At 39.4% G+C, this 26,407-nt stretch overlaps 1 protein-coding gene across 1 annotated transcript in view; it reads right to left on the minus strand.

Annotated features, from left to right (window-relative positions):
* LOC146000503 (uncharacterized) overlaps positions 1-26,160 on the minus strand; it is a 65,612-nt gene extending 39,452 nt beyond the window's left edge. Inside the window, exon 1 of the mRNA XM_083138234.1 lies at positions 25,881-26,160. The gene's annotated coding sequence lies outside the window, so the exon portion shown is untranslated. The remainder of the gene's footprint in view (positions 1-25,880) is intronic.
* Positions 26,161-26,407: the final 247 nt, after the last annotated feature.

Consider the following 26,407-nt stretch of genomic DNA (forward strand, 5'->3'; position numbering starts at 1 on the left):
AGCGATATGAAGAAACATGCGTAAGATGAGTGTGGCTTAACTGTTCTTACAATGTGATTAAAATTAATAACAGTATCAGCAGTAGAATGTATTTCTGTCAAGCAGAAACTTTCTGCAAACAAAATGCTGCGCCTGCGCTTTCGTCTTGAGCGTCTCATAAGTCTGTAAATAACTGGTTTCACCAGATTCACGAGCCCATGGACGTCCGCAGGATTTTTTCCAGGGAGGGGCAAGCGAGGTATTTTTCAGGGGGGGGCAAACGATGCACATTTTCCTCCATAATAGTGTTGGCCCCCTCAAAACCATTTCTTCGATTTGAATTTATCGTATTCATGCAATAATTAACATACATTATTGTGGCTGAAATGAAATTATCTGTGTGAAATATACAATTTTTGGTTGACTTTAATTTTCCAGGTGAGGCGTGGACCCCCCTTGCCCCCCCCTCTTCCGGACGTCCATGCACGAGCCCAGTTATTTTCGTTGAATTCGTTCGTTTCGTTAAGAGTTTCGGAACGCACCCATTGGGTATTGGTAAGATTGACTAAACTACATTTTGACATGGAGATGATGACTATGTTCACTAAAATTTCATTTCACTGCGTCTTTTACTTCATGGTCTATATTTGAGGGCCCATGTGAACTACTGGGTTTCGAGCGTATACCGTTATTCTTTTTATTGTTCGAGCGAAGAAGCTCTCAATTCCGTACGCTATCTATCGTCGTCCGTGCGAACTATTTGGCTCTCGAGCGAAATGCTCTTCCTGCGGCGTTCTAGTGTGGATTCATATAGTCCTTTATGTCGGGGGATCAAAAAAGTCGAAAATCGAAGCTGAGCTTCCTAAGAATTCATTAGTATTGTGTTGTAATTAATTTGTCTTCCTTTTACATATCTTTAGATCAATCGTGTCGATGATAATAAATTGTGAATTATTGACATAAAGATGACGAGATAAACGCGACACATCCATGCCTCAACCAGGATCTTGGTCTTTTGTTCAGTAGGAGTTACGCTAATCACTCTACTACAGACGCCTGAAATATCAGATCACCACTATAGTGGTTTCTCCACTTTTATGAAAATCGAAGATTATAGATTCAACTAAGTTTTTACTACTTAATAACTAAAAATACATGCGCAATAGCGAATATACTAGCTTATTCTTATTAAAAACTTAACCTATTATGCGGTACAAGAATTAGTTCTAAATGTAAAGCTATGATACGAAACAAAGATAACCCTTTTTCTGTCCCTGAAGATTTGGGACAGGGTCACTCCAAAACAAACCTTGAACCTAATTTCCTCTGACAAATTGGTTTCCGCATAAACTGTTAATGTTTATATAATTTAAGATTTAAAATATGTGTTTACAAAGTAAACAACAACAATAATATGAAAACTGCATTTAGAAGTTATGGTTGTTACATATTATTAGATTCGGATTTTTCTGTGTAGAAAGCATAACAAAATACAAAGAAAATAACTTTTGATTGTAGTGGTTGAGTGATTATCTTTACTTTTTTGTAGAACCAGTTTTTTGGAATAATTAAGAAAGATATATGTATTATATAATGTAATATTTATATCTAACATTGTAATAACGTTTTTGTTTGTTTCTGGCTATAAGTTTCGGGTTAAGTTATACAATAGCCACCGAACAAAAGTCGCTCATGAATAAATAATTTCAAATTCAAATTCTAATAAATTACAATTTAGGCCACTCCACGAAAAGTGGTCCTACTCCAATTTAATAACAAAATGAATTAATATGAAAATAATTTTTGTTCTTAATTGCATTAAGGTTTAGATGTTTGTGAATGCATATAATTTGCACATTTCACCAATAAAAGTTACTAGCATCTGCAGCCTATATGCTTCACAGACAAATGAAGTCAAAATTTTTTTCTACATTTTTAGAGCGTTACATGCGTAACTCACTCTTGTTAATGATTTTCACGCATTTAGCCTACACCATCATACTCAATATTTTTTTCTTAGCAGACACCACAAAGTTCTTCATAATTCTACGAAACCAGTTCATTATGAATATTTTAATTCAATCTCTTGTCTAGAATCTTAAATTTTGTGTGTAAAATGTCACACACGTAACGCTGGAATGCCCAATTTCTTTTTGTTTTTCTGAATTCCCCTCCCCTAAGAAAAATGATTAAAGATATAATATAACATTTACAAACTCCTCTGTTTTCTGTAGCAAGAATTCTGCAACTTATTTTGCGAATATGAAATTTTTGGTAAGAAGTCTTAAAGCCAAGAGATGCTACGCAGATGCTCCTAATTGTAAGGCATAATCGGAACTGCACTTGACGTAAAATCCAAACCAGGAAAATTAACTCCTTCTTGGAATGAACACCGGTGACCGCATGCTTATCAGCATCGTCCGTTCTGGGAGGTCCTTGGTGGGTAATCAAATCCTGCGATTCATGAAAATCCGCCATCTTGCCGTACAGGTGTCGCAACCTCGATTATATATCGTGCCGTACATGTGGTAAAACCCTATAATAACATTTCCTTACAGGCAAAAAATCCAGGCGGTTTTCTTCCAGGTGAAGCACAATTGTGAGACAAGAAATATCGTCACAGTTACAATAATGACGGCTTTTGGGTAGGAGGAAGAAGACAATGTAGGAAATCGCCGCTCAAATCTTTTCGTGCTTCTCGGACGGTCGGTGGTAAAAAAAGACGACGATCTTTCCGAAGCATATGACGCAAGAGGAAACCGCAGGTACCTGTTCTACAAGATGGTGACCCGCGTTGAAAACCTGCACCGGACCTCTTCGTTGCATCATACGATTCTTCTTTTCCTCTGTTGCCAGAAAAATCGGCATTCGACCACGTGTAACCAAAGAATATCGCAGAAATACGTGATCGAATTTACCAACGAACTTCTAACCACGTACTCTGGACGTTTACTAACACTTTAAGTACGTGATTCCGAAGTAGCCAACCTTGTTATTTGAACCAATTAGAAGAAGGAAATGCCCACCCGACAAAAAGCGCCTTCGTTTCCATTACGAGGCGCACGAAGACTACACCGTGGGCTATTTCGTCCCTAATGTTTCTTCTTCATTGCTTCTTGATAATAAAACAACCTGCTCCAACGACAATGGAGAATATTTCTTGCTATTATGCAATTGTTGCCATCTTGAAAAAGCGCAGGAAGGATATTACAGAATTACGAAGACGTTTTATTGCAACAATCTGTACATAACCTATTTAAGCAGAAGTAACGGCTATTCATGGTTTTTTTCACATATATCTACTGCTCTACATGAAGACAAACACCTCCTGCCGCTGTCATAGAATTTTTACCCTAAACGAACGAAGAGAGCATGGCGATGCCACCAACTGTTTGTCATGTAATGCTGCCCATGCGTTGCCAATACATCGCCGTCACCTTTATTCAGTTCCAAGTGTGACACGTTCCAACCGGCCTTTGTAACCGCTTCCCAATCGGATTTATATGAGATTTTGTCCACCAAGAGAATCATCATTTTACATTACCATTATGCGTGTTAGAACACTTCTATCAGTTTGGTTGGGTTTATAAATATACACGTATGGATAATTACAGTTTTCAAATAACAAGCTTCATATTCATTCATTCATTGTTTTCTGCGAGGGGGCAGGTCTTTCCTTGCAACCTCCATGCTGTTTGATCTTCAGCTCTTCCTTTGTAGCAGCGTAGGACCCATTCATTTTGATGTCGTCAATCATTTCGTACCTTCTTCTTCGCCGGATTGTCTTTCCATCGACCATTCCATCAATATCATCCCTTAGGATACTTCTCATCCAGTGACCCAACCAATTTCTTCTTCTCTTCATGATCTCCAGCATTGATCTCTTTTCACCAACACTTTCTATCTCTGTTTCATTTTTCACTTTTTCTGTCCATTTCACCCGCTCCATTCGTCTCCATAACAACATTTCCAGAGCTTCCAGTAGCTTTTTCTCACGTGTTCTCGGTGTCCATATTTCCGCAATAAACAGAGCTACACTCCATACAAAGCATTTCATTAGTATTTTCCTCAGTTCTTTGTTCATAGATCCACAGAAAATATTTTCCTTCGCCATTGCTACTCTCAATTATATTTCTTGACTGCATTTCACATCACTGCCTACGATGCATACAAGATATTTCAAGCTGTCATGATTCAAATATAGATCATATTTTTATATTCAACGTTTGAGGAGAATCAACTCACTTGTATACAGAATAAACAGAAGTAATTATCATTAAATTTACATTTTGCAACATCTATATGCATTATTGTGTACTACATACTACGTTGTAGGGTCCAGAATCCCCTCTCCCCTCCTCAATAGACTTTCGGTCAGCGGCGTCCCGGATTTTCACTTATGAAATAAACCACAACAGTACACTTGATGGTTGGGTAAATCTACATCGTTTGTGCTAAGAGAAATATTCTCTTCTTTCAAGAGTTTTAGCTTGATTTCGTGACGTGGACGTCAGCAAATCCTTTCCATTATTTGTGTTAGCACCTCAAAGAAAAACAGCTCAACGTGTGAAGATCTGACACCTCTATCTCAGAAACAATTAGAGAAGAGAGACATAGTCACTGTCACAGCCCACACCCAGGCACGGCAGCTGTATAAACTAAATCCTCTCTTTGGAGTTAATAGCCAACTTCTGTGGCCCTAAAGAGACAAGCAGTCGAATTGATTCCAATTAGCCTCACGTGGACATTCAAAAAGGAGGAAAAACCAGTTTCGGTTTGACGTGTCTCTCCATTTTGTTTTTTTAGCCTGTTTTTTCTCCGCCTAACTCTTTGATTCCTCCCGGAAGAACGGGCCAAAGATCTCCTCCAGTCTACTATTATGCATCACGTAACACGCGATTGAATCCTCTTTTATTGTGGGAACGTATTTGGTTGACCTCCACAATAAACCTAAAGCGAGGACAATCGGAAACCTTCTTTCTCAAACTCGAGAATGGATGTTAATGCCATGTTCAGCATTTAAAATTGTCGTCGGGATTCTTAAGGACAAATTTAAATACTTCCAAAAGAGAGTTTGATGTTTGAAAGTTGTGATAAAATGGTGGAGATGCTTCCGTCTGACGTTGCTTTAGAAGAGAAAAGGAGAGAGGGTTTTTCTCAACAACATTTTCGTCTCTTTTGAGGACATGGGTTAAGCTTGTGTCAACATAGGCTGGTAGACATGAAAACACTTTAAATCAGCCCATCACAAACCACAATGAAATGACCTTACGGATTGTCTTTTCTTCCCTTTCACTTGCATTTACATGTGGTATTTGAAATATTCCCTCTGAATATACACAGAAATAACTGATTTGTTTGATAAAAAACTCGTTTAATCAAGCCTTTTTATAACCTTCAACAAAAAGTTTGGCATCCTTCACCAATTCTGGTAATTTTCACCATATTTTTTGGTAAGTCTGAACAAATGTGCACGATTTGGAGAAATTTTTCAGATGGTATGAAATTCTGTTCAGCCCGGTTTGAATTCAGGCCTGGCATGGGTGTTCTTTGTGCGTCTTCCTTTATCTCCCTTCATCATCATCACATCACTCATCCTCATCGTTTCTATTAGCCAAAAGTGGCAGAAAAGCGAAGTAAAATAAACAAAATCAATAAACAATAAATTCTGTTCAGTCACAGCGGGATTGATTTAATACGGTTGTATTCATAAAAAAAGACATAAAAGTTTACTTGCATTGTACAATTTCAGTGTACACGTCAATAAAATGATGTTATACTAGGAATATGGTTCTAAAAATGAAACAACGATAATAAAATTAATCCTCACAAACATGAACATGGAAATTAACCAACTTTTTGTTTACTTTTCAAACATCATATTTAGGTAAATCATACCTCTTTTGGCACTCTCGAAATAGCAAGTTTCTTCCTTCCTTCATTGTGCTCAGTACACAAGCTGTCGTAATGCACACGCGTCATGCACTTCGTTAGGAAATTCAATCATTCGGTTAATTTGGTGAGTGGGCAAAGTCAGGGTGCATCAAGAACTTTGGTACAAAAAGAGGAATGAAAAAGCCACTTACCCACAAATATGGCTTACTTGGAAGCAATTTACACACTGTGGAATTTATGTTAATGCCAATCGACAACCATATATATTCTTTACTTCCTAAAAATGGTGTTCAGTAAATGTCTGACTGAACATTGACGTCATCACTTCATGTCTAAATGATTAATTGAATTAGGTTAATTTGACGTCACTTTTCTGCCAATTTTGGCTAATCGCGACGATGAGTGATGATGTGTTGATACTTATGAAGAGACACTCAGGAAGAACATCCATGCCAAGACCTGGATTCGAACCCAGGATCCCTGGCGTCGTAGCGCGCTGTGCTAACCTTTCAGCCACAGAAAAAGGCGCTTCATGTCTACTCGATACAGAGTACAGTGGGATACATAAGTATTACCAAGCAAATTGCCCATCACTTGCTCCCTTTGTTTTATGGAATGAGAGCTTCAAGAACTGACATAAAACACGAAACAAGCTGCTTACAACCTATGAACCAGTATACGTACAAATACAGTCCTTAAGGATGAAGATAAAAACCAACGAAAATATTCATGGACAATTTGCTGAGCAATACTTATGGATCCCACTGTACATTGCCTGTCTGGCAATTCTGATACCCACGTTTCTTCCAAGATTAAACTGGTCACACATTTGTCCTATTGTCATGGAAGCCTGCCTATCTGTGGAGTATGTTTTTAGCGAAACATTTGATAAACAGCAATAATGCAGTATAAATGAACAAAGACCTACAAGTCTTTAATATGTTCCTGCAAAGACCGGTGATTCATCGCAAATTAAATACCAGATATCCAAGTATAAATGAATGACTCCAGCAGACCCGTTGCTCTGCATTGCCGTGCAAGGTTGCCAAATGTAAATGCACTGCACATATTGCCCACCCTGCATATTCGAAACCGGTAAGTAGGTCGCGAGTATTGTAGGGATGTGCCCTATCCAACGAGACTGCCAAAAATGGGTTGGAAACACTGACAAGCGCACTCCTTTCGGCTGCCATATTGGTAGAGCACGAACGACAAACACTCAAGATTAATCTTGTACACAAAGGACACCTTGAGAGTACACGAGTGCTTATTTTAGCAATCGCCATTTGATGGAATTGGCAAACTCAATGTGCATTTCCCTCCGAGGTCAATGTCCTGGCATCAAGGGGAGACGGTGAGTGTTAATGGAAAATATTATGGAGGAATAATGTACGTTACCTAGGACAACCGGTTGCGTCGGGAGGTGAAAGAAGACAAACCGGTGAACTAGGCAAGGGTGCGCGAGTTATGATGTAAGTGTGTACTTCGCAAGCTGCGTTGGCTATTAATTAGTTTAGTGGGCTATTAATGAAGACGGAATCACCGTGGCGGTCTCTTCCTAATTAGAACCATTGTAAAAACAGCTTTACAACTACAGGGTGCCAGAAAAGTAATCTATCCTATAATTAAACGGAAGGTAACTCCGCAATGGTATTTGATATATAAATGGGACTTTAGTGGAATTTAAGTGCCATTGATTGGCATATTTTTGTATGAACACTCACATCTTGTGTCACAGTAGAACAAATATTCAGGTGAGAATTTGAGTTGAGTTTATTTTTAAGCTCACTTTATACACAGATAGGCTAATCGGAACTGGACCTAGAGTTTAAAGTGGGATCCGAACCACCATGTGCCTTCACCGGGTATGGTTCCCGGGACCCTTTCATGTCAACGCTTCGACGTTCGACTATGCCATCGTGGAGGCTCAGGTGAGATAATTTAAGCGATAATAATAATGTCACTTTTTACAGAAAATTATGTAGCAGATCACATCATTAATAAACTAGCAGCTCTTCTCTTTTTCTTACCTTGTTTTATTAATTACCGTCGCTTTCCTGCCGCTTTTGACTAATGGCGACGATGAGGATGAATGCTGATCAGATGACACTGACAAGGGAACTCCCTTGCTCTGGCCGGGACTTAACAAAATTGGTGGCACGATCGGAAATCGACCACTGTACGCGTTAGCCCACCAAGGCCTCGCCGCCCAGTTTCGTTTGTCAGTTTTCACCAAGGTTCATTAGGGGGAAGTATTAGGTGAGAAGCTTAGTTACGTTCAAACACACACACATATATATATATATATTAAAAAATCATTTCTTGGCATAAGCTATCGTTTTATGTAAGAAGAAACAAACACATTGTTGACTTCCCTTCGCCGATCTATTGTTGCACAGTTCCAAGAGGCAAGGTTTAACGTTATGTAGTTGTAAAGGGTGTGAGGTAAAATGAACTTCGATAGAACAAACTTCTAGCATATTACGTTCCTATAATAATATCATTTACTTTGGAAAATTGGAAGCACATTTCAAATACTCTATGCAACTAGAATAAATGCTTCTTTTAACCTATTGTTGCTTTGCATCTTGTGGAAAGCAAATATGCAAATATAGAAAGCACTCAGCCAAATCCAAAACTATACGCGAATATAAACATTTCAAAGTTAAGAGGCACACTTACATGCACGATTAATCCTGCGCTATCTTCTTCTGTGGCTTCTAAGGGGGCTGATAGATAGATACCTTATCTAAATCTCACAGATTTTTTCCGTTATAGGGAGACTCAAAACGTGAGCTACGGAGGTGCATTGCCATCTCTCAAATTGATTGGAGGGGTACTGCACTCCTCTAAACGATTCGATCCAAATTGGTCTCACCGTGTCCCTTTAAGCTATTTCACAGGGACAAGAAGCTGCGGGTGAATAAAATGTGTTTTCTTCTTGTTTTACACCGCATTTCTTCCTCTTTAGTTTAATCGCGACCTTAGAAGAGAATTAAGATGAATGACGAAAGGGCGCTTGAAAAGGATGATCCGTTCCAACTTCGGGATTCGAGCTCTGAACCTTCGGAACGCACTGTACCTTCAAGGCGAAAATCTACTAGATTAGATTAGATTAGATTTATTCTTTCATGTGCGAACCATAGGCTGTACGCACTACATAACATTTGGATTCTTCCTCTACAATCTATATATATATATATATATATATCTATATCTATCTATCTATCTATCTATCTATCTATCTATCTATCTATCTATATATATATATATATATATATATATATATATATATATATATACACATACATATATACATACACACACACACACACACACACACATATATATATATATATTTGCATTACGTTTATCTTTTATGCTGTCTCTTAGTTTGTTCCCTATGTACACATTCTTTCCCCTCCCCTAACAGCTCATTCACTCCACTCGATTTTTATCCAGTCTTTCTTCCTCACTTCTCTTTTCCTTCACTTTCACCAAAAACACTCCCACTTTCTCCAACTTTTCCACACTTTCTGCACTCTGTTCCACAACTAATTTGAGCTCTCCTTCTTTCCCCACACCCTCCAGCCATTTGTCCTGGAGGGCGCTCGCTCCCGGACATGCAAACAGGTGATCGCCTTACATATTATACATTCATATGTACCTCCCTCTCTTTTCACCGCATTGTGTCTCCACCCCCAATCTCAGCCATACTACTCCCTCTCTTGCTTCCTCGCTTATTTTATTCATATGTATAATTCGCTTGTCCCCATTCCCGAATGTCCCTTGCCGAGATCGGGTTGGGGTGGGTATGGGAAGAAGAGCACGTAGACCAAGGAACACTTGAACTCGTTAAACAGCGACAAGAAATCTACTAAATATCATGTGGGCTGTTTTTGCTTTTGTCTAGACATATCAATAGTTTAATAAACTTAAGTAGCCACGAAACTATTGCGAATATCTTAGGAGCATCGAAAGCAAACCACATGAAGATTCATGTGAATGCTATGGAAAGAATTCTAAGCATGTGCAATTTTTCATATTTTGGAGAGAAAAAAATTCGGAAACAGCTACCTCAGCGTCGGTTTAGTTTAGCCTTACTTTGCGAAGTACCTAAGCCTATTTCTTTTACAGATATGTAACAGGAAATATATTTTGGAGCCATTTTTTTTTATTCTTTTCAATTCCACAACGATCTCTGCCAACAAATGTCAGGATCTTAAAATACATCTATAAAATTTGAAAAAAAGAAGTAATATTTTTGAAAAGTATTTTGTGAAAAGTAGCTCGTATTGCAATTACGATGTCTTAGTGGATGGAGAGGAATGTAAGTGACCCACATATCCCTCTAATTAGATACGCTGCCACGCCACTGTTCGTAACACACCCACATTCACCCACACCCACGCACGTCTTCCTACAGAAACTGACGATGAAGATTCGCGAAGCAGGAAGAACGAAACAACTTCCTTCCTAACCCGTGTAGCGCCAAACGACCAGAGCCCCGTAACACTTCTGGAGCTCCACACACGAGTCGAGATGAAAGTTGAGGCGAAGTGGTCAGCGACCGACTTGACCCTTTCCGCATGACACGAAACCGGTTTATTTTCTGTGCTTTTGGGCAAAGTTTGTCATCCTCTGCACGGGGCCTGGGATTTCGATACGGGCAGCCGGAGGATTAATAGTCCCATTCCTGCATCAATGAATCTGAATAACAACGATCGAAATAGTCAGCAGACTATAATCAATAGTGGCAGGGTCTTATTGGCTATGCATATTTTGAGGTAAGGTGATATGGTTCTGCTTCTTTAAAACATAATGGATGTATATTTCACCATGGAAAGCAATAAAAATAAATTACAGATAATATTGAAAAATATTAAATAAAAGTAAGTTATAACCACCAATTAAAAAATAAAAGATAATAAAATCAAAACTAAACTCACCTCGTACTCATAAATGTGCCTTCCATCGTAAACAGATTCTTTTATCCTTGATAAACCGTATGCCAACAATTGTTACGGCCACATTCAGCACATAAGGACGGTTTTAGACAGAAGCATTTTTTCTAGAATAAATGCTTTCAAAAATCTTATAAGATTTTCTATAGCAGACAGACTTCACACAGAAGTATTTCCTGCATTAGGGGGAGGCGAGGGGGCAGTTGGCTCCTCCCACTTTTTTGCCACTTTTGTCCTCGCACTATGCTAAACCTTATCTAGAAAAGTAAACTGTCCTAGCCCCCCCAACTTTGTCACCTTGTCTGCTCCCCCAGTTTTGGAACCCAATCGCCGCCAGCGATTTCCTGCAACATTCCGGTTCTCATTTGCGATTGCGACGTGCAGAGAAGGTTAGATAATATATACAGCATGAAAGGCATACGAGATGAGCCAGTGGCCGATGTTTACAATTGAAACAACTAATTTATTCTTCAATACGCGTACTGTTTACGCCACAAAAGGTATGTATTTAAGCAGCGCCTAATACCTTATGTAGGAACCGCGTTTCCTCTTGGTTGAATAGTTATCGATTTTTAAAAGTGTGAAGTGATACATTGCTTACATCTCACTCGGCCGCCATTACAACTGCACTCGTGACCTAGAGGTCGCTTCTGATTGGTTACACTACGAAAAATGCTACGGACCGAGCCTATCCTTGAGAAATGCCAAGAAATATGCCATGGCATCTTAAATGTCATAAGATTTTTTCACCTTACACAGTAGCATTTTGGTCATGGCATAAATCCTAAGAAAAATGCTTTCGTCTAAAGCCGGCCTTATAGCTTTTTCATCATATGCATAACATTATTTCATTTATTTTCGTAGTGGATTAAATTAATTTCTCTCGCGAGATGGAAATTCTTGGCTGGGAGGGTGTTTTTATTGAGTCTTGGGATTAGCTTCGGGGATGCTCCTGTGTTTTAACATGATGACTATGAAACAAGCTAAGGGATGCTTTCCGAACATTTTGCATTTCCCCCCGCATCCCTCCTCACTTCGAGCCCTGCTCTCGCGTCAATTGAAGAAGTTGAAAGAGCTTTTCTAGATTCGAGGCTGTTTTGGTTGGCACAGGCTATCTGTTACATTTTAAAATTTGCGCAATATAGTCGCTATTTATCAGGGTTCATAAAATAAACTAACAAAAAGTGTGTGAAAATATCACAGCATACTTTCAAATTTTATACCTTTTACTTGTTTTCATTGTGTTTTATCCACCTATCATGTAAGTTAAATGAGAAAACAGTTTATTAATTAGAAATTTACGTTGTTCTTTGTGGACATTTCAGGTCTACGTGCATTTTTATTTGCACATTTTAGAGGCTTTTTATTCATAAAAAATTTACCCATGGTAATCCATATATACTGTCAGCCAAATTTTAAGATCGATTTAATTAACTTTGAAGAAACGTGTTTTCAGTGTTTCAGAACAAGAAGACGTTCATAATTTGCCTAATATTTTCATTGAATCTAGGACAATTGCTTTGGCGGACAATTGCGATGAAGCCAAAATCACGGACAATTGCGATGATTTTGACGTTGAAGGTCATTTTACACATTGATGGCAGGACAATTGGGACGATCAGGAACTAACCTAACCTAACCAAAGGCGCCACAGAACTAATAATGCTGTAGAAGGTTGGAACAACAAAATAAATAGGTGGCTTGGAAGACTGCATCCAAAAGTTCATGACGTTCTGGTTTGCCTCAAGACCCAAGCAGAAGACACCAACATCAAGTACATGCGGATGGAACTTAATCTAGAAGGTCAGAAAAGGAAGAAACGTGATGAGAGAGTTGGGAAGTGTATTCGTACATATGAGGAAACGGGTCACTTCATAAGGTATCTGTTGGTTTTAGCCCACGATCAAAAACTTGATTGAACTAAATTCCCATCCGAAAATATCAATATTTCACTTAATTATCTTGTAAGATGTATTGTACGGGGTGTTAAGTCACTCTTCAATTTGATAGAAGATTTGAAATATCATGGCAATTGTCCACCCGCTTTTTCACTTCTAACTGTGTTCTGCGCATTTGTCCGCCATCGCAATTGTCCGGCTACCATTTTCATCACTGCGTTGGCATATGCATAAAATGTAGTGTATTTGTTGTAAAACTGTATACATCATGCCACTTGAGGTCAAGTTGGATGGCCCGGTCTTCCATTTGAAAGAGAGACGGACACCTCATCTCGAAAAATAAAAGGGCTTTGATCACGCTTGTGATCAAAGGCTTCCGTTTCGATCACAAGGCTGGTCAAGTCAAGGGCAATATAAAAGACACGCTTTTATGCTGAAACACTCGCTTCCATGCATGGCGTATGCGTGTTGTCTAACTCTACGGCGATGGGTAGATTTCAATAGCACCTCTTCAATGCAAGTTCAGTCAACGACCTAGGCAGCACAAAACGCATTGCAGGGGAAGCCAGTATTCCAGGATGTAAGCGTCTTCTTTTCCTTGCCGGTGACTTTACATTGCATAGCGGTGAGGATTCCACTAAACTCTAAGTCCAGTCTAGGTTAGTCTATCGGAGCTTAGAGTAGACTCGCAACAAACGTTTAGAAACATTTGGAGAAACTTGTCACGGAGTTCTACCTGAAGCCTTAGCTTTACTAGAGAATTTATGAAATTTTCAACGTTTGATTTTAGGAATTAGTCATTGAAAGAAAAACAGAAATCAAGTTAACCTATTTACAGTAAAACCTCGTTAATCCGGACTTCGATAAGCCGGACTTCGCTTAATCCGTACAGGCAAAAGAAAAAAAAGGAGCATGCAAGGTTTTAAATGTGGCTAGAAGTCAACAAGAGAACTTCCTAAAGAAATGGCAGTCAACCACTGATGAAATTCTGTTTCCAGCAGACTTTGTACTGTACTGTATAGTTTATTTAGGCCTATGCCCTTTAAATACACCATAATAAACGTGTTTTGTTGCTATGAACGGAATTTTAATGAGAGGACATCACTAGTATGGGGGGGAAATATGCCCTTTTTCTCCTCCTGGAAAAAAAAACAACTTGCTTGCCCCTCCCTGGAAAAAAATCTGCGAACGGCCATGATTCTAGAGCACGTCATGTTCCACGTTCAAATTATCTTCCTGCACGTTTCTTTGCGAGTGGCCCTTGATTAATTTAATCTAATCACCATTCATTTTCATCGTTGCGATTAGCCAAAACCTGCAGAAAAGCGTCTCAAAATAAGATAATCAAATACAGAATTTCAGAAATGCACGAGTCAAGGGATCTTGATCGGTTTGTGTCTTCGGAAGACCAGTAGCTGCATCCACCTAACTGCACTAATAAACATATGGATGTTGTAAAACACTTATCACGCAAAAAAATAATATTCCAGTTCGCAGAAAACGTCGCCTAAAGGACAAACAACAAGTTTCGTAATAACTGCTTCTTAAAGATGCTATTTTCTGCAGAAGCCGCCTGCGGAAAACATACTCCGACAACTAAGACATAAAACGGTTCTTTAAAATTACTACAAATTGCCGAGCGTGGATGCAACAGTGTATTTGAAATAATGTTTCAGCTTGCAGAATGCAATTTTGTACAGACGTGAGAAGTAATTATACATTTATAAATCATGAAAAACCTGGAATATTTAAGGTTACCGGAAATAACATTCCGTAGAAGCAATTATAAGAGTGGAGAATAGTCAGGCCTTGTCATGATCCTGCAGGGAGAGGGAGGGAAGGGTATTTGGGTTAATTTTCGTCCCTGTGCTGGGGTAAAGAAGAGGATGTAGATGAATAATAATTACATTATATTGATGAAGATATAAATACAAGGGAACCTCCATGTCCAGGCTTGGATTTTAACGCATAATCTATAATGGCGAGGAGAGAGGGAAGGAGATAGACTAATGAAAGGATGAGAGAGATGGAGATAGAGAGAAGGGGGGAGAGAGAAAGAGAGGGGGAGAGAGAGGAAGCGAGAGGGAGAGGGAGAGAGAAAGAGTGATATGTAGAGAAGAGAGATAGAGAAAGAGAGAGAGAGAGAGAGAGAGAGAGATGTAGACAAGAGAGAGAGAATTAGAAAGGTATAGAGAAGTAGGTGGAAATTAAGGGAAGGGGAGAAAGTAGGGGATCTTGAGGAACGGAGAAAGAAAGAGGTATGTAGAGAGGAAGAGAGAATTAGAGAGATAAAGAGAAGTAGGGAAAGGAGAGAAAGTGGTTGATGTTGAGGGACAAAGAGGAAGGTATGTAGAAAGGAGACAGAGATGGAAAAATAGGAAAATAGAAAAATCCAGTTACAAATATAGAAATTGAAAGCGAAAAATAGACAACTGACAGAAAGGGGCTGGGATTGAAATAGAAACGAGAATGAGAGAGAGAGAGAGAGAGAGAGAGAGAGAGAGAGAGAGAGAGAGAGAGAGAGAGAGAGAGAGAGAGAGAGAGAGAGAGAGAGAGAGAGAAATATGTTGAAGCTAATGCTGCTTACATTATTTCATTTTTCATGAAAACAAGTTTCTGTCGAAGGACAGAAAGAGACTGAGAATGCGATAGGACGGGAGAGAGAGATAGATCGAAAATGGATCGGTTTTCATGAAATCAAGTATTAAGAAGAAAATTTTTTAAAAAAATAGTTTTAAATAAAGCTTTGAAAGCAGATTTCAAACTCGAAACAGAAAAACCGATATTGAAGACCGAAAAACCCAAAGAATTCCAAAACTTTACTCATTTGGAAAATAATTTTCCAAAAGTCAACTTTGGAAAAGCTTGTGGAAAGAGATGGGCAAAGTTAAAATATAATACAGATGAGAATGAAGGCACTGCAACTGACAATAACCTTTCAGACGTTTGTTGCACAAGATGCATCACCGATTCCGGGTAGAGACATCTGAAGTTTCGTCTAATTGCAGCAGTTTAAAGTTCCCTGCGTTATTAACATTCCAGTGCTTGATGTACGACTCGACGAATTGCATGTTGGCTGTTTACATGCAAGGGAGCGGTTTATTAAGTGTCACGAGCTGCACGGACGTGGCTGTATTACACAAGCTTAAGCGGAACAGCTTACACGTTTCACATCATAATTCACTCTAATGGATGTATGAGACCGCACGTGGCTCAGGGGTTAGAGTAAAGCGCGGAAACCAAAAGTCTCTGAGCTTTATTCCCCGTTGAACTTTGTATTTTTTTTGGTTATTTAGCGTAGCTTTTCTGAAACTTTCGCCTAATACGACAATGAGAGTGAGTGGTGGATGATCAGATGAATTGACGAAGGAACACTCACAAAAAATGTTGCCAAAATCTCAGGATGCCGAAACATTACACGCATGTCATTTGATTGATTGAAATTGTGGGTACGTCAGAACTTACGCTATTTGCCCCAGTCACATCTTACGGGGTCCAGCCCCTTACCGTAACTGATATAACATAACTGTAAGGCGGATTAAAATATTCTGTCTTCGGTTAAAAGCTGAGGCTGTGAAGGGCCACTCAGCACACATAAGGACAAAACACAGGACAAGATACACACAGCCCTAAAAGGATTATACTGACCATAAATCCAGACGCCAGAGCCTCGTTAGTCTGCCAAATGCAGTCCAGGGTGTACTACGTGGAAGGGTCCCCCCCTACACCCCGCCACATGTCATATGAATAGGGTGACCATAATATTTTGATCCCAAAACGGGACATTCCAAGGAGATCAGTTTATCTCCACCCCCTTCTTTCTTGAAAAATCGGTTAGGTCTTATCGTAAGATTATTGTTACTATTAACGTATTGTTATTATTTATTAAAGTATGTATCACATAAATGATGCATCATAAACAATAAATGAAATATGATCTTCTATTGTCAAAATATATTAATTACTAACTGATTACCCTGTGTTGCCCAGGTATTTATATATCCCAAACTTCTATTAGATAGGAAAATAATGAATTCAAACTATAGTGTAAAATGTAACTAATTTTATTTACATATATTGAAAACTATAAGTACAGTATACAAATTATAAAGTAAAATCTTTTACATATTCACTATAATATTAATTTAACTCAAAACTTGATTATAAACAACATTTTTAATTTCACCTCCAGGAATATCAACTCTTCCCACCCCCACCCCTAGGTGTGCCAGGGGTGTCTTACCCCCACAGTATTTCTTTCCAGATTGTAAGTCATATGTGTACCAAGTTTGGTTGAAATTGCTCCAGGCGTTCGAGAGTTATGCCGGACCAAACGTACATACATATATACACACATATATCCATTTTTATATATCGTGTTGAGATTATAATCTCGGTATGACTTACATAGTGTTTTTGTGCTCTTCTGACCGACCTTTGATGTTAGTCCTAGGCTGAAGTTGAGGAGAGCATGAAGTATAGCTATATCAGAAGAACCAATCTTCTTCAGAGAAGCATTACTCTTCGTCACTCGTTTATAAATCTCCCCGAAAACCTTACCCCTCATATCAGACACGAAACACTAGATTTTTTCTTTTGAGTTTGTGTCAAGATGCAGGAACTTTAAATTCTTGTTTGCATTTCCGTAAAGAAACTGCATGCTTATTCACTGCTCCACAAATAACGGAAGACATAAAAAACAATACATTTTCTTTAGATGAAGTGTGTCTCAAATTTAGACTTGGATTTGAAGATAACTCCTAGACTATTATAAAACGGGACGAATAGTGGCTTCTTAATAATATGGACGGGACTACCGGGACACGCCTCTGAAACGGGACTGTCCCGGTCAAAACGGGACGTATGGTCACCCTACATATGAATCATGCATGTGCATTCTAAGGATTCCTTAATAAGTACACAACGTTCTATACAGACTACGTTTGTGCGTATGTAGAAATCATTATCAAAACTTTTCAAACACCATTGTGTGTGTGTCATTTGTGGTATTGTATGGCATTATACTTTATCCCCAGAATCAGTGGAGCATTGCCGCGCATTGCAGAGGAGGGGAGAATTCGAGTGGGCAGAGCGAAGCAGTACACGTGCTGAGGAGGCTGGTAACTGCAGTCGCTTTCCTCCTCCACGAAATCCCGTTCCCTCTCACGTGTTCATTGGTAGAGCCGTCTCGCGTCACTACCTGTGCAGAGATTTGTTTCCTTTCTGCTGCTCGAGAGATACCGGGGACAGAGTATAGTCAAAGTGAATTACAGTATAGGCCTTTCAATTGCTATGAGAAAACTTAATTTAACGATGTCTCGCTCATCTTTACAGTTAGTGTGCAGACCGAGAATTGTTTATCTGTCTCAGGAATGTTTCTTTTCAGTTCTTTAAAATAATATATTTTGTGTTCAAGGAACTTCACTTTTCACTTTTGACATTTTTGGGACATTGTGAGATTGATTCTCATTCACAGTCGCAGAATCAGAAGTGGCTTATCATAGTTTAATATTGACATAGCATTGCTAATTCTTCTCTCTGAACCTATATCTAATATAATATATAAAAATGTATGTATGTGTTTGTTTCGGCATAACTCTCGAACGACTGGAGCGATTTCAACCAAACTTGGTACACGTATCACTTGCAATCTCGAAAGAAATACTGTGGGGTTAGATACCCCCGGCACGCCTAGAGAAGGGGTGGGAAAGGGACATAAAATAGCATTCTGTTGAGTGGCATTTTCGTGTCATATCCTGCAAGTTATGCTTCCTGAAACACAGCACGGCGAAGTTGGTTGCCTATACAGAAGGTGCGATATTGATATCCTCGAGCAATTTCAACACATATCACTTACAATCTGGAAAGAAATACTGTGGGGGTAAGACACCCCTGGCACTCCTAGGGGTGGGGTTGGAAAGGGGTGACATGTAAAAATAATCGAAAACGACCGATATTAGTGTGGAATCTATAGTTTTCGGGGTCACTAAGATGAATAGTGACACTCTCAATTCATTATTTTCCTGTCTAAAAGAAGATTTGGATAAATAAATTCCCGGGCAATCAGATAGTTGAGTTCTTGATTGGGTTAGTGTTTTTAAGTCCACTTTATGCACAGTAAGGCTAACTGGGACTAGACCTACAGTTTAAAGTGGGATCCGAACCACCATGTGCCTCCACCGGGTATCGAACCCGGGACCCCTTGATTACAAGGCAACGACGCTACCACTGCGCCATCGGGCAGGCACAATTATATAGTGTGTTATAAATAGGGAACTGATTTCTAGGTCCATACCTATTTTTTGATACGTTCTAGACTCATGCTATTTCATGTCCTTTGCGTTTCATGTACACAGCACCCCTCTACTGAAATTCTATGGGACCTAAAAATGCCTAAGTGAACTATAATTTCCTATAAATGCCTAAAAGCCCTATTTTTGACTTAAAAAGCGCCTTATAAACAATTCGCTTAGCTTCAAAAATAACTTTTATTAACAATGACCTTTAATTTCCACCACAAAAGTTTGAGACACTTGAATCTTGTGACTTTGAACGAATCCGGGTGCCGAAAGAAGCAATGTAACAGCAAGGGGTGTCAACGTCTGGGACATCTTCTAGCTTGCATCACGAAATTAGAGAAATGTGGGGCCTCCCCGATGGCGCAGTGGTAGCGTCGTCGCCTTGTAATCAAGGGGTCCCGGGTTCGATACCTGGTGGAGGCACATAGTGGTTGGGATCCCACTTTAAACTGTAGGTGCAGTCCCGATTAGCCTTACTGTGCATAAAGTGGACTTAAAACACTAAATCAATCAATCAATGGAAAAATGTGGAGCGAACTGACTGGATGAGAGTTCTCTGTTGTTAAACCTTGTACATCCCAGGCAATAACGGGACAGTAGGTACAAAATCATTCAGTTGTTAAAACAGGGCCGGTTTTATTTCCGGCCTTCTACAGTGCAAGAGCGCGGGAAGATTCCAAGAATATGGAATTGCCTGTTTCGAGTGGAAAGACAACCCTGCAAGTGACCAATAACGTTGCCTATTTTGTCCAATGACACAACAGTTAGACGAAAGTGAAGTATTTTCACTGGAAACTTACAACTTCCCTAGTATACAGGCTGTTCATAAAGGAGAGAAGACCACTGTGAACCTGTGTGCGGTTTGAGTTTTGACATTGAGTTTTTGGCACACATGAAGCACAGATAGACTAATCGCGACTTGACCTACAGTTTAAAGTGGGATCCGAACCAGTACGCCTCGGGGAGAACCAAACCTGCCTTGGGAATCAGCAGCAGGTGCATTTATGAAGTTTGCATCAGTAACTTCCTGCGGCGCGGAGAGAAGGTTATTCATGTACACGTCTGGGTTGTAACGATCACATTGAAAGATAATGGGATTGTTACAACCCAGAAGTGTCCGTGACGGTACAAGCACCCATTCACGTACGACAGGAAGAACTTCACCACGGAGAACATTGAAAATCGTATGGTGGTGCTGTGCTTCAAAATATAATGTTTTTGCATTGGACAAACTGTATATTCGTTATAATCAAAGAATAGTATTCATTGCACTAAAAATAGTAACTTTTGTACACAAATTGCATCTAAAACCTGTTATTTCATAAAATACTTATAATTAATAATTATGCTTATTAATTTATTATAAGCACCTAAAATGCACTTCATAAAATTCTAAATCCTTCTCTTTTAGCACCTAAAAATCCGTTCCCTATGTTCAAAAATTCTCTCCAGGGCCATACATTTAGCGTAGGGTGTAACATTTTGATGTTCAATATTATGTTTAACGTATATTGTATAAATTATGAAAAAATAATGTATACATTCCGAAGAATTGCATGCATAGAAAACCAAATGAATTATTCTGACATCGTGTCAAAGAAAGGCTGCTTCCTGGTTTTGCATAAGAACAGGCCATTTCTTAGCTAGTGCAAGTCTGTACCTGCGCCGCCTACTATAACGTACTTGTATTGGTATGACTAACGTTAGGATGGGCTTGTGAAGGAAAACGCATTCAGCAATGTTTAAACATGAACTGTACCCACAACGTAGTGAGTAAAAGTGGTTGGACTGACGCAAAAATAAATTTTTGGCTAGAAAGAAACCGGATTGTTGCTGCAAAATCTTTTATTGGTTATTTTGTACAAAACGAACATTAACCCCTTCAAAGTACTCCCCTGCACCATCGACACACCGCTCCATTCGAATCTTCCATTGCTGGTAGCAGTGCTGGAAATAATTTTCTGAAACCATGTTCATGACCTCCGTCGCTTTTGTTGTCACAGATTCTACGGTCGTAAAACTGATTCCTTCCAGTGCTGCTTTGACCTTTGAGAGTAAAAAAAAGTCGCAAGGCGAATAGGGTGGATGTTCTAACACTGGGATCCCATTCTTGGCCAAAAAAGCCTTGAATGACAATGCCATTTGGACAGGAACATTGTCCTGATGAAGAATCCATGACTTGCTTTTCCACAAATCAGGTCGTCGTCGTCTTACTCGCTCACGAAGTGTCGTCAGCACAGTAATGTAATAATGTTGGTTGGCAGTTTGACCTTCGGGTACACAATTAACGTACACGATCCCACGGATGTCGAATCAATTCACTGACATTTGCAATGTTTGATTCCGTTTTTGACGTGCAAAGCCGTTCAGGACGCAAGTCGTCCGCAATCACTTCTCGTCCCTATTTAAACCTTTGAAACCCCTCAAACACTTGCGTGCGTGATAAACACTCATCTCCGTACACTTCCTTGAACAAACCATAAGTTTCTGTGGCGCATTTTTCGAGTTTCATAAGAAACTTCACATTGATACGCTGTTCCACTTTCACACTTAACATTTTTCCGACGGAGCACAGATGTACGGTTCACTTCGTCCACAAGCGCGGCCACCGTCGACCGCGTAAGGTCTTCGGCAGGCAACCTTTTGCTTTCTAACCTTCACGTTACCGCCGAGTGCAAATCCCCATTCCAATAAGGTCTTCGGTTTCTTGACATTTTTTCCCTCCACTTGATGACGCAATAGTGTACAAACAGGTAACAGCATCTTCGCACGAAACAATATAATCTTGAGATGCTGGATGCAACCCGATCCTCCATAAAACTTGTTCTTCCGAAGTGCCACCTTCCAAATGTAGTTATTCTGCTTGCACGGCACGTCAATTGACGTATGTGTACACAAACAAGCATCCACACACTCGTTTGGCGACATTGCGAGTACGTGTTTACCTACTCTCTTGAATGGAGCTTTACGGGCGATTGGAAACATCCCACACTCGCCAGCGGTGACACATTCTTAGGAGGAATGAACAGTCACTGTGCGAATTGAGGTTTTTGCTTTGAAGAGGGATACCATTCAGTGGCGTATTTCTCATTCCATTTCTGGAGGTAGTAATTTTTTTAATATGGAAATTTGTACGTTACTACTAAACTACTCTCTTTCGGTTCTAGATACCTTAGAACATTGGTGTTCTAACCAGGTCATTCGATCATATGATATTTACATTCTAAGTAAGCCCAAAGTCACACATGAAAAGAGTTATCGAACATCGAAAACATGATCAAATTTCTATTGTCAAGTTCAAACATAATGTTCAACGCCATGAGAACTCAGGTGGAAAGCAGCCTGTTGTTGTCCCGGTGAGTTGCAGAATGGTGTCCTTCTTCAATCCACAAGGCTGCATACTTTTCGGCAGGGAAATCTTTGAAGACTGGACCATTAATAGACACGAATGATTTTTCAGTTGTTTGTCACATAGTTAAGAATGAAATAATATATCCATTCAATTCTATTTTCATTGAGGAGAATGAAAACATTCCGTACAGAGATAAAAATAATTTTCATTTGCCGGGGCTAAAATTTTTTGTGGTGGGGAAATCCCCCGCAGCCCCACCCGTTAATTCGCAAAGTAAAAACAGCAGTCAAGTTATAACCGAGTTCATCAATAGTTCAACGTTTTTAAATATACCTAAAATAGACACGAACTATAAAATAAAGATACGAAGTTCAACGTAGGAAATGACACTGATGTGGTTTTGTTGAGCAAAGACTCGTTTTAGTACAAAAACCAGTTTAGAGTTCACGCAGGCACGTCTGAACGCAATACAGTATAGTATAACGTTAATATTTAAACAATGAGATTGATTTAGATGTTGTTAATGTATGAATGTATTGCATTCTATTGTTTTGGTTCTCTTTTCTGTCACTATTGGTTAATGATGAGGATGAATGATGATGTAGGAGCACTAACAAGGATGGCGCTCGAACTCGGAACCTATGACGGCGAGATTGTGAGTGGACCACTTGACTCGTGAAATATAAGTTTGGCAAAGGTATTTAAGTCATTTTCTTGCTTAGATAGGTCAATCGGGATTGGATCCACAGTTTAGAGTGATAATTGAACCTCTGTACAATCTCCCTTTGAGATGTAGCGATTACAAGGCGAGAGAGTTAACACTACATCATGGATGAACCACTATTCATCGTAATAACATTTTCTGAACAAATATAGTAATATTTTCAATAAGCTCCCATTACGTCGCATTATAATCAAGAGGCCTAGACGAGAAAAGGAAAAGGTGTGTCAAAAATGGTTAACGTAATTTAAAAAAAGGCCTGTGTCCTTCGTTAAATATACTATGCCAGGATTTACCACGAAAGTAGAATAGAACAGAATAGAATTTATTTCCAGTATGAGCCTTTACAGCTATACATACCATACAAGTGAAAAATATTTTAGTGCAATTTTCCTACACCCTTCCTCCTCTCAGACTACTTCCACATTCACACTGCTTGGGAGTTCACAAACACTATTTCATTTCAACTCTTTCACTACACTTGCACTGTTACCTGAGTGTTTCCCAAATTTTCTCACATTTATTTATTTAGTACCCCTCCCCCCTTTAACACATGTTCGCTCTCCCCACTGAGCTTCTTTGATCTCTTTACCCAGGCGTAGTGTAGGAAAGTTCCCAGATTCCTTATTTGCGCCTCCCCCCTCTCGGTCTCTCCCTCCTAATAACGCTTGTCATTATATTCTCAATGTTATCTTCATTTATTTCCTTGATATATTTTTGTCTTGTCTCCCCTGTTTCTTTGCACTGGAGGAGAATGTGAAATTTCGTCTCGTCTTCGCCGCCTAGCGGGCATTCTACGCTCCCGTCCTCCCGTTTTAGTTTAACTTGTGCCCATCCCCCCAGTCTGAACCAGGAAAGTAGCTAGGTGATGATGGAAGTTTACGGAGTTTGAACATCTAGCCTACACATTACGAATCGTATCTTAGTTATAGATCGAAGTACAGATAACAGTAATGAACGCAAAAATGTGCCGAAATGCTTGTTGATATTTTTGATATATAATTCGTACAAGCTTTATGTATATCTATCGTTCTACGTATCTAGTTTAATCTATTTTCCTATTTCTGTTCTTTAGATCTCGACAGACTCAAAACTGATAAAAGATTCACACGTCTTCAATGAAAACTTCCGGGTTCGATTCTCAGTTCGGAAATTCCCTGCTTCAGGCTGTTGGTGGAATTCCACTTAGCCAATCAAAGTGGACATCGACTAAAATTTTCGATGAAAATATTAATGACGTATGGAAGACGCAGTAGTGTGCATCGGTGTTCGAATGGAATTTTGTAACTGAAGTGTAATTTTTATTTCATGTGCCCGGTGGTAGGTACGACCATATTATTTTTCCAATCACGTTAAACTAATATGTTTGCGTTTTTATATTTCGTTTATCAGAATTAATGGTTCACGCTGGCACAAAATATAGAAGAAAATCATCCCGTTACTATTTTGCTTGGTGTGCTGAGTTAGAAATGGTTAAAGATCAGTTCAGAAATAGCGGAAAGTTCGTTACAAGGTGCATAGAAATTACATTGGAGCTGATAAATTAGCTACACAACTACAGAGCCAGTTCATGTGTAGCAAGGGTGTAGTGTGCAACTGTATTTCTGCTCCATGTGGTTACGCTCGCTACTACTGTTCATCGTAAACATTTTCCACAAGCACTTCGTTTGTTTTACTGAAACTCAGCTTATTTTATCTGCGCCCGTAGAGTTTGAAACTGATCAGAGAAATTGATGGGAATTTGTTCATGTAGCAGATTTGAAACTATCGGCACTGCACCAAAATTCTAAACAGTGGTTTTTTTTTTATTACAATTACATTATCTTAAATCGCATGCCTTAGTTATTTAAAAGGCACTGGCTGTAATTGCTGTCATCATATCAATAGATATAAGTACTTGGTAATCGAGAAAATGAGGATAAATGAAGATTTAATGGAATGGATGAGAAGTCACAAAATATTATAATATCCTATTGGAACTTTAATAGAGACCAAGTTTTGCGGTGCATTGGCATAACCACTACGTTGCAGGTACCATTTTTAACCAACGAATGATATTCAGTGTACTATAAACCACCAACAGAGATTGATGTTCCAATTGTTCTTCATGGAAAATACAGACTTAAGCTGCTTCGCTACTCGTACTTTGAATTCTCTCTCTAAGGATCTTCGCAATTTATTTATTTATTGATTTATTTATTTATTGAAATTTTCAGTACAGCAGAAGCCATTTTAAACCAGAAAGAAACAACAGTAAAACAATAGACTAAGATTAAAAACAAAAGAAAGGATAACATAAAATAAACAAAAATAAAACAAGCCAAAAAAGTATCAAGGTAAATAGATCAGTTTCACAAAATTTGCAGGAATGCGAAGTAAAATAATCCAAAATAACTAATCAATCAATCTCTCGATTGAAGATAGGGAGGAATGTGATAAGATCATTGGAATGTCACGACTCGCAATTGGCATGTCTATGGCAGAGGGTAATTTACCGTACACCATTTATGTCGCATTGTAGTGCTTGGGTCCGGGTTCAATTTCCGGGGCAGTCACATAGCGCAGTGGTTCGTATTCCATTTTAACCCGATATGCCTATCTCAGCTTAGAGTTAAACAAATTACCGCACATCGGTGCACTTGACCAAAGAAATGCACTTTTTCTCATTCAGCTGGTAAAGTACTGTAATTCTCCAAAAAGGAAAAATGCAAGTCCTGACAATACCTCCGCATGCATATATGTATTGATGAAGACAGCTGTCAGTGTACTTACCGCAAGAACAAACCAGAAATCGCCAAGGCTCCTCATGAAAGAAAAAACACCCACTGTAACTTCTCGCACCGTGCCCCGACATCCACACGCAATATCGGTTCACCACAAACACTAGCAGGCGGAGGCTGTTGACTTTGCGGTGGTGAGCACCGCACTGAGTAGCACATCCTCCGTCCAGCCGAAGCAAAGCGCCGCACGTGACGGTTACGGTGGGCAGTGCGTGGAGTTTTCTTCTTCTTCTCCTTGTTTTGGACAAACCCACGTCTTCTTGTCCACATACTCCGCGAGACCTCTCCAGCGAATGGTTGGTCAGTTGCCGACCCAAGGATCCAACAAGTGGCGGCCTCTGACGGCGAAACAAAGAAACTTCGCTTCGCCAAGGTCAAATCTCTCCTGGGCTTCCAGAGTGCTGGATCTACCTCCGACCCATATCAGCGCTGCGGAAGACGAGCCTCGGGAATTTACCAGAGGCTTCTCGACTTCCTCGCGAGCGGCTACCTTTTTGCCGGCGCCTCTTCGGAATCCAA

This window comes from Lepisma saccharinum, chromosome 16, assembly GCF_977018435.1.
Source record: "Lepisma saccharinum chromosome 16, izLepSacc3.1, whole genome shotgun sequence".
Classification (NCBI taxonomy): Eukaryota; Metazoa; Arthropoda; class Insecta; order Zygentoma; family Lepismatidae; genus Lepisma; species Lepisma saccharinum.